Source organism: Gymnodraco acuticeps, unplaced genomic scaffold (genome assembly GCF_902827175.1).
Source record: "Gymnodraco acuticeps unplaced genomic scaffold, fGymAcu1.1, whole genome shotgun sequence".
Taxonomy (NCBI): Eukaryota; Metazoa; Chordata; class Actinopteri; order Perciformes; family Bathydraconidae; genus Gymnodraco; species Gymnodraco acuticeps.
In genome coordinates this window covers 1-7,500 of record NW_022992087.1, presented here as the reverse complement: position 1 = coordinate 7,500, position 7,500 = coordinate 1, and the positions used below count along the sequence as shown (strand labels likewise).

At 47.0% G+C, this 7,500-nt stretch overlaps 1 long non-coding RNA gene across 4 annotated transcripts in view; it reads left to right on the top strand.

Annotated features, from left to right (window-relative positions):
- LOC117537427 overlaps positions 1–7,303 on the top strand; it is a 13,245-nt gene extending 5,942 nt beyond the window's left edge. For all 4 annotated transcript variants that reach the window (XR_004567715.1, XR_004567714.1, XR_004567717.1 and 1 more), the window contains one exon: positions 3,803–7,303. This is a non-coding gene — a long non-coding RNA (uncharacterized LOC117537427). The remainder of the gene's footprint in view (positions 1–3,802) is intronic.
- Positions 7,304–7,500: the final 197 nt, after the last annotated feature.

The following is a 7,500-nucleotide window of genomic DNA, read 5'->3' as shown; positions in this document are numbered from 1 at the left end:
GATGGATGAATGCTGCTGCTGGGGGGGGAGTGGTCCGGGGGCAATCAAGCAGAAAGTGCCCCCGGTGACGAGATCCACGAGCGAGAGGAGAACAATCTCAGCCTTGAGGTTATTTTTCCCGGACTCATGGTGAGGAGTAATTGGTCAATCAGATCTCCAACCTCAAGGCCTCTGATGGCTGATTGAAGGTGTGATTTCTTTTCTGGCCATCAAAGCTAGAGGGTCGCTCCTGCTGAGCGCCATCGCTGAAGAATTGTTCTCAAGGTCTCCAGGCTTTGGAGCTACAAGGCTAGAGCACTGATCTCCAATTGCAATACGTTTGCCCCACATTGTGTTTGCCGTCTCACCATGGCTCTGCTAAAACATCGCCCCACAGTTTGGATATATCCAGCTTTACCCGGTGCAAATTGGAAGCAGTCGTGCAGGGTCAAAGTGGAACTTGTGAAAGCCAACCTCACCTTGCAATGTCAACCTCTCTGAGCCCGGCTGGTGCCTTTGTGCTGCATTGCAGGTGCTGAGTGTGGCATCTAGGAGAGGAACGAGGGCCTTGACAGGAAGTGACAGCCGGAGATGTCTCCTTCTTGGATGGCAAAGTAGTACCTGGTTCCCTCTGTATTGTGCAGAGCTGTTTTTAGACGTGTGAGTGCTGCATGGCTTTGATCCGTTACTGTAAATGCATTTAGGTACGAGACAGGCAGTTTTTGTAAAGACACGTTGCCTCCTTCTGCTTCCTTTTCATGTCAGTACCAATGTCGGAGTGAAATGGGAGTCTTGGACAGATTGTGTTCATACCCTAAGCAGTGCCCTGGGAGACACATGTCATGGTGCAAATGCTTTGTGTGTGGCACAGTTATATCACTAGCACTTCCCACTGGGGAGTCTTAGCTTCTGCCTCCCTGAAAATGGCACGGAGATGGGAGAGTTCCTAAAATCCACCTCAGGGCCTTTTTTGCTCCATCTCTTTCTCTGTGTCCCATGGCAGCGACTGAAATAGAAAGAGAGAGGAGGAGGAGGAGGAGGAGGAGGAGGAGGAGGAGGAGGAGGAGGAGGAGGAGGAGGAGGAGGAGGAGGAAGGTGGGTTTGTCTGAGCTCTCATGCACTAGGCAAGCAGATTTAGACTCCAAGTGTCAAATAGAAAAACAGCCATTGTGGCCGGGTCCTACTTGCCCCCCCACCAGTAGACTTTACAGTCAATAGAGCTAGTCCACTTGTCACAGAGGGACAATGCGCCCCTTTGCCTCCCTTTCAGCCCCTGCCGGGTCCGAGCAGCCAGACACTTTTCTGAATAAGACCCAGTGATTCTTGCCCCCTTTTCTCTGCCTCTTTTCTCTCCGTGGAACACACGGTTTTGGAAAAGGGCTTCGCTGGCCCGGAGCAGAAAGCGCCAGATCCTGTTATTTTCTACAGCATTGGCATCCCCTCAAACCACCCCCCCCCCCCCCCTCCTCTCCGACCCAAACGCTCACAGGGAAATTAATGTATCTTAAGCGGTTGCAAAAGTCAATGGGCCTCCCCACACAAAGGCGATTAAGTCTGGCAACTTAGCGGTAACAGGTGTACTTAGACTGCGTTCGGACCACACGGGGGCGACCGCCTGAACCTCGGCTCTGTTTGGCCTCCCGACGGTTTTTAAATATGTGGAGTGTGTTCTCAGGATGTTTCAGACTTTAGAAATGTAGCCAAGAATATGTTTGGCCTCTCCTCATTTTTCACTGCTCTGGAAAATCTAACTCGGTTTTGTTGCATCTCTCCGGTGATTAGCCGAGTCCTCTCCAAAGGGACTCTGCAGATATCTTTAGATCTGGCGCTGTGCTCACCCATGGGAGCGAGTTAAGGGTAAACAATGCGGGCACACAGAGGAGGAAAGAACTATCAGAGGGACCAAAGCGTGAATACATTTTCACATTTAAAACGGAGACAGTGATGTTTTAAGAGGGGAAACGTCTTTCAAAGGGAATGAGTGAAGCCTTTTCTATCCACACCTTCAGTGTTTCCCACCACAACAAATGAAGCCATTCAGCAGGAGTATAAACAGACACTCAGCGCCGGAGCAAAAACACTGCCGGGGTTGTTTGTTTCACTCGTTAATAAAGCTTTTACCCGGAGCCTCAGTCCTCAGAAAAAGCCCATTCTGGTGAAATGACTTGGCAAAGCATCCGATGAAGGGTCTGTTCAGACTGAAGCTGCTCCCGCTGCCATTGTCTCTCTCTCTCTCTCTCACCTACGAGTCCAGAGTAAGCACACAATGTCATTGTTGCGTGAGCTGTTAATATCAGACGCTTCACAATAGAGCCCATTCGACATATTTGCATAAGGCACTTTTCCAACAAGGACCCGGAGAGGGCTTGAAAGCTGGCCCACTCCAGTGCCAATGGCAAAAACATGTCAAGTGCCAATTAGGAGAGGTTTGCCACCATTCAGCAGTACCCCACCCCTGCAGTCCTTCCCCTCCCTGCGTACCCAGCACCAACTCTCTCACACCCCAAGTCACCCCTGTTTTTACCACCTTATTCCAATGTCAGACGTAGCCTTCCCCTGCTGACACCCAGAGACAAAAGCTGGCTCCCTCCTCGGCCGGCTAATGGAGGATCCTTTCTGCCGGGCTCAGAGCATTAGAGGAATCAGACGGCGCTCTGTTCACCGATTAGCCAGCTTTCTTTGTTGATTTCTTTCAATGGAACGGTTCGTGAACTATGCGGCTAAACCTGGGAGGTATGCTCTCCACCTGCTCGTGAAGATGGAATTTAGCAAGCTGGCTTTAAATGTGCGGGTTTGCTCGGGCCGGTGTGAGTGAAAGAGAGAAGAAGAAAAAGACAGCCGCAGATTTGAAGCAATTACAACCTTTTTCATATTTCCACTGAGGTCAGTCTGCGTTGGTGCTAATAGCATTTAGCTAATGACTTGCTTGAAGCTATCCTGCTGATTGTTTCTGCACTAATGCACAGAGGCTGCTATTATGAGAAAGGCTGCAGTCATTTGAATTGTGAGCAGCGGCTATGAATCAGCTGTTAAAGGAAATGCACAATAACACAACAGTTAGATTAACCGGAGCTACGTCAGACTCATGTTAGCTTAACTGCAGAGTGTCAACAATGCTGCACAGATGTTGACACTCCTCGCCATGCTGACAAAAAGCTGCATTGTTTCTAATTAAGTTAAACTGCAGCTGTCAGATGCAAAGTATGTGGTGACAGGAACGTCATTAGTGTCCTTGAATCGAAGTAGCTAACGGTGTGTTTACATTCTGGAAGCTTCTGCTACAAACGGCAGAAACGTCAAATCAATAAAAGGAACGTGAGATCCTGTAAAAATTACAAGGATGCATCAAATGACATAAAGAAATGACGCCGTAAACACAATAACAGACGTAATCGTGTTTGTCCGATTGGGCTGCCGTTGTTTTCCACAGAGCATTTACCTAACTTACCGCCTCCTGCCACTCAAAAGGGTTTCTCTCTTGTCCCCTTTTCGCTTTCATTCTTTCATTCAATCTCTGTGTCGAGTTTTTTTTTTTTTTTTTCTTTCCCACCCTTGATTCTCAGATGGTTGGATCTGATTTGCATGCATTTGCATAATGAAAGTCATTTGCATGCTCAGGGGCAGACTGTACCATGAGAACAGACATGAAAAGGTGTGTGTGTGTGTGTGTGTGTGTGTGTGTGTGTGTGTGTGTGTGTGTGTGTGTGTGTGTGTGTGTGTGTGTGTGTGTGTGTGTGTGTGTTCATGCCCGTGAACTGTACGTATGCGTTTGGATGGATAAACCACGTTTAAAGGATTCTCTTCTTGCCCTCTGCTCCTCCAGGTTTCCAGCGCCTCACCACTGAAGGGACGCTGGCAAAAGGAGACTGAAAACAGAGAAGAAGAATATGGAGGAGGAGGAGGGGTTGCTGTTGATTCTGCCCTCCCTCTCTCCTCACCCTCCTCTGCATCGCCTCCTCCCTTCCTCCCTTCCTCCTCCGCTCCATCCTCAGCCCCTTTTCCCCGTGCAGCGAGACGCAGCCCTCGCCACCATCTTAGAGCAACGCTGGCATGAAATGGAAGTGGAAAGACCAGTGCAGGTAAACACACCGACCGACCAAACCCCCGACCCTCCACCTTCTCCGCCTCCCTTCTTCCTTTTGTTTTTAATCACCTCGGTTATGTTTGTTAATTGCACGATTCACAGCGATGGGTGGGGGGTGGGGGGGGCGTGATACGTGTGTTCACATGAAATCACTCTGCTCTCAACGCGCCTTCCAGTGGGCATCTGTCCTCTGAAGCGCCATGTTTCTCGTTGCCGTTTGGGAACCATCGTGCCACCCTCACACTCGTGCCCCAACATGGCGGCGACGGCTGCCATTTTGGAGACACGACACATGCCGTGCCTTCTGGACGTTGCAGTGACACAATTCACGACTCCATGTAGTTGCGCTCGGCAGTATATCTTGCCCACAGACCATAGTTTGCTGCAACAGACGGTTCTTCGTTCTACATTTATTTTTTTTAAAAACAGCTTTTCTTCAACTCCTTAAAAGGGGTCGGGAGAAATGTCAAGGTGAGCACATCTCTGGAGTGGAAAGGGATGATATCCATGAACAGCGACACTGCAGGATGAAACAAAACCAACTCAAAGCAGGAAGAGATGGGGAAGGTCTCAGCACTGGAAAGCTTCTCTTTGTGCGAGTGTTTGAGGGTGCTCAGACAAGTCGAGTATTGTTCTCCCTGAGCGAGCTCGTTACAGCATTATTCCAACCGGAGAGCTCACAACTTTGAAAACCGCTTAAAACCAAAACACCAATTAGTATTGGCCGGGCTTGATTAGGTGAGGCAGCCGGTAAACAATGCACACCATTGTCCCCGCGAACACAGAGAGCTCCCTTTGTGTGTGTCGACGGTGTCGAGGTCAGAGAGACAATGCTAACTTACAGTCCATAAGGCTGGCAGAGAGACGGCTGTGGGGTCAAGGTGACAGACGAAAATGAAACTGTTGCTAGACAAAGGAAATCATGGAGGGTCCGAGGTGACTTGATATCAGAGAATCAGTTGGTGAAAGTTTGAGGTGTTTAGTTTCTCAAATGATTTCCAATATTTACAAACCTTAATCAATCAAAGTTTATTTAAATTGCCCAATATCACACATTTGACCCTCTGTCCTTAGACCCTCACATCGGACAAGGAAAGTCCCCAAAGAAACCTATAATGTTATAAAACTCGAAAAGAAAGAGGACGGACTTACATATCGAAGTCGTGTGGAATTAAAAAAGTTAATACATTTACAACATAGTCCAAATGCTAGAAAAATCTTAAGTAGTGCTCGTTTTGAAATGAGGTCATGCCAAGCTTTCTGCATTTACAAAACATACAAATATGACAAGGAAAGTACCCAAGGAAACCTATAATGTAAATAGGAGGGATCCGTCTCCAAGGACACACATACATATCGAAGCCGTGTGTAAATTAAAAAGATAATACATTAACAAGATGCCAGAAAAATCTTCAGTCGTGCTCGTTTTGAAATGAGGTCATGCCAAGCTTTTCAGAATTTGAATTTTTTTATTTTCCGCCGCCGCCACCTTTAAAAGCGAAGGCGTTCCTCTCGATGTTAACTGTGTCAAACTCGAGGCGCACTAATTACGGCCGGCCGCCATAAAACAGGTGGTGGATTGAGCTGAAGGGGCCGTTCTCAATTTACTGTGTAAATTATGCAGAGCCCAAAACAATGCAGACAGTAGACAGTGGAGAGGCTGGCGGTGGCTAATGAGATGATGAGAAGGAGGTGTTTTGGGGGGGGGGTAGGCAGCTTGTGTCTGGACCAGGGGAGCAGACACTGTCCCGTCTGAGGGGGGGGGGGGCGGGCAGCTGGGCCCCCATTGCACCACCATCCTTGGGAACCTCTGTGGAAAAGGGGCCCCCCAATAGTCTGTCTGCAAAACCCCCATCACCACCACCACCGAACAACAACACAACAAAAGGCTTTATTGTCGTACGCGTCAAATGATCATACAATCATTCAAAACATTTAGTCTTACTCTGACTCAAGACTCAAGACTCAAGACTCAAAGGTCTTTATGCACAACGCCACAGAGTGGAAATGGACATGAAATGCTTCTGACCTGAGCTCCTCCAAAAGTCCAAAATAAAAAGTGGTCCAAAAAGTGTTAAATTGTATTTTCAGTCTGATGAAGCTGCTCTGCTCCCGCATTCGAGATCGACTTCACTTCTAAGAAAAGACTAACGTTGTCCTTGAATCATTGATCAGTTTCTCTTAAGAAGTTCCTCCACAGCACGCAATGAGAAACTCCTCCAACAATGCTAGATATATACGAGACATAAATACAATTAATAAAACGAGAATTTAGGATTTGTTGTTGTCACAGCAGAATGTTAAAACAAAGGCATTGGAAATAAACATCTCAAAACAAAAGAATAAAACAGAATTCAAAGTAAATGACATGACAGTGAAAGATAACACCTGTAGACTATCCGTCAAATAAGCAGAATGACCGGCCAATTAACAGCTAACAACATTTAAAAGTAGGATATCATTTGGTGTTATTCATTAAGAAGGCAAAGAATATCATATTCAATTAAAAGGACAAAATGAAGTAGTGGAAGAGACTAGTCTTACGGCCTGCTCCAACAACTGGACATCTTCTGATGAGAACATGCTTTACACCGGACACCTTTAACTGAAGAGGTCACAATGCAGGGAGATTCAGGCTCCTGCTTTTAGGTCAAAGACTTGAACACATCTCATCTTGAGTTGCATCTCAGATCTCAGTTAAGCTGCTGCGGTATTTTTCTATAAGATGGAACATTTTAGTTTCAACAAATAAATCTCACTTGATTTTAGAAAACACATTTTTATTGGAAAATCACCACATCAGAAAACCTTTGAGCATTTCTGACTTGATCCTTGTAGTTTAAAATAAGCTTTCTCATCTGACTACAAGACATCATTTATCTAAATATCCCGTCTTACTTCCAGAACTCTCCCCAGGCTAAATGTCACTTTATCTATCGGCCGATTTCTTCACTTATTACAAGCGAACGCCTTGTTTTTATGATCTTTTACTTGATTTTGGAGCAGCATTTTTTCCAATGTCGTGGGATAAAACTGTCCCATCTCCTCCTCCCGCTTTCCTCCCCCTCCCCCTCCTCCCTCCCTAATGTGAGTTTGGGGGCCTGGGAAGGACTTCAAGTTCATGTCCAGACCTCCTATTGAGCTGACAGCTGACTGTTTGCTCAATTCGGGGTCTCTATTCAGAGAAAGGGCTGGAGGATGGGTGTTGCTAGATGGGAGCACTGTGATAGCTATTCATTCAACGGGGGTGTAGAGGGGGAGACAAGAGGGAGTTTGGGGGTGGTTTTAGTCGGGGTGCATAAATAAAAGAGTGAGGAATCCGGGCTCAGAGTTTGCTTTGAGCGGTGTGCGCCTCTCTCACACTCTTTTAGACTCTTAATTACCGGCGCCTTCCACTTTTCTCACTCTCCTTTCTCTAACTACAACCTCCCCCCCCC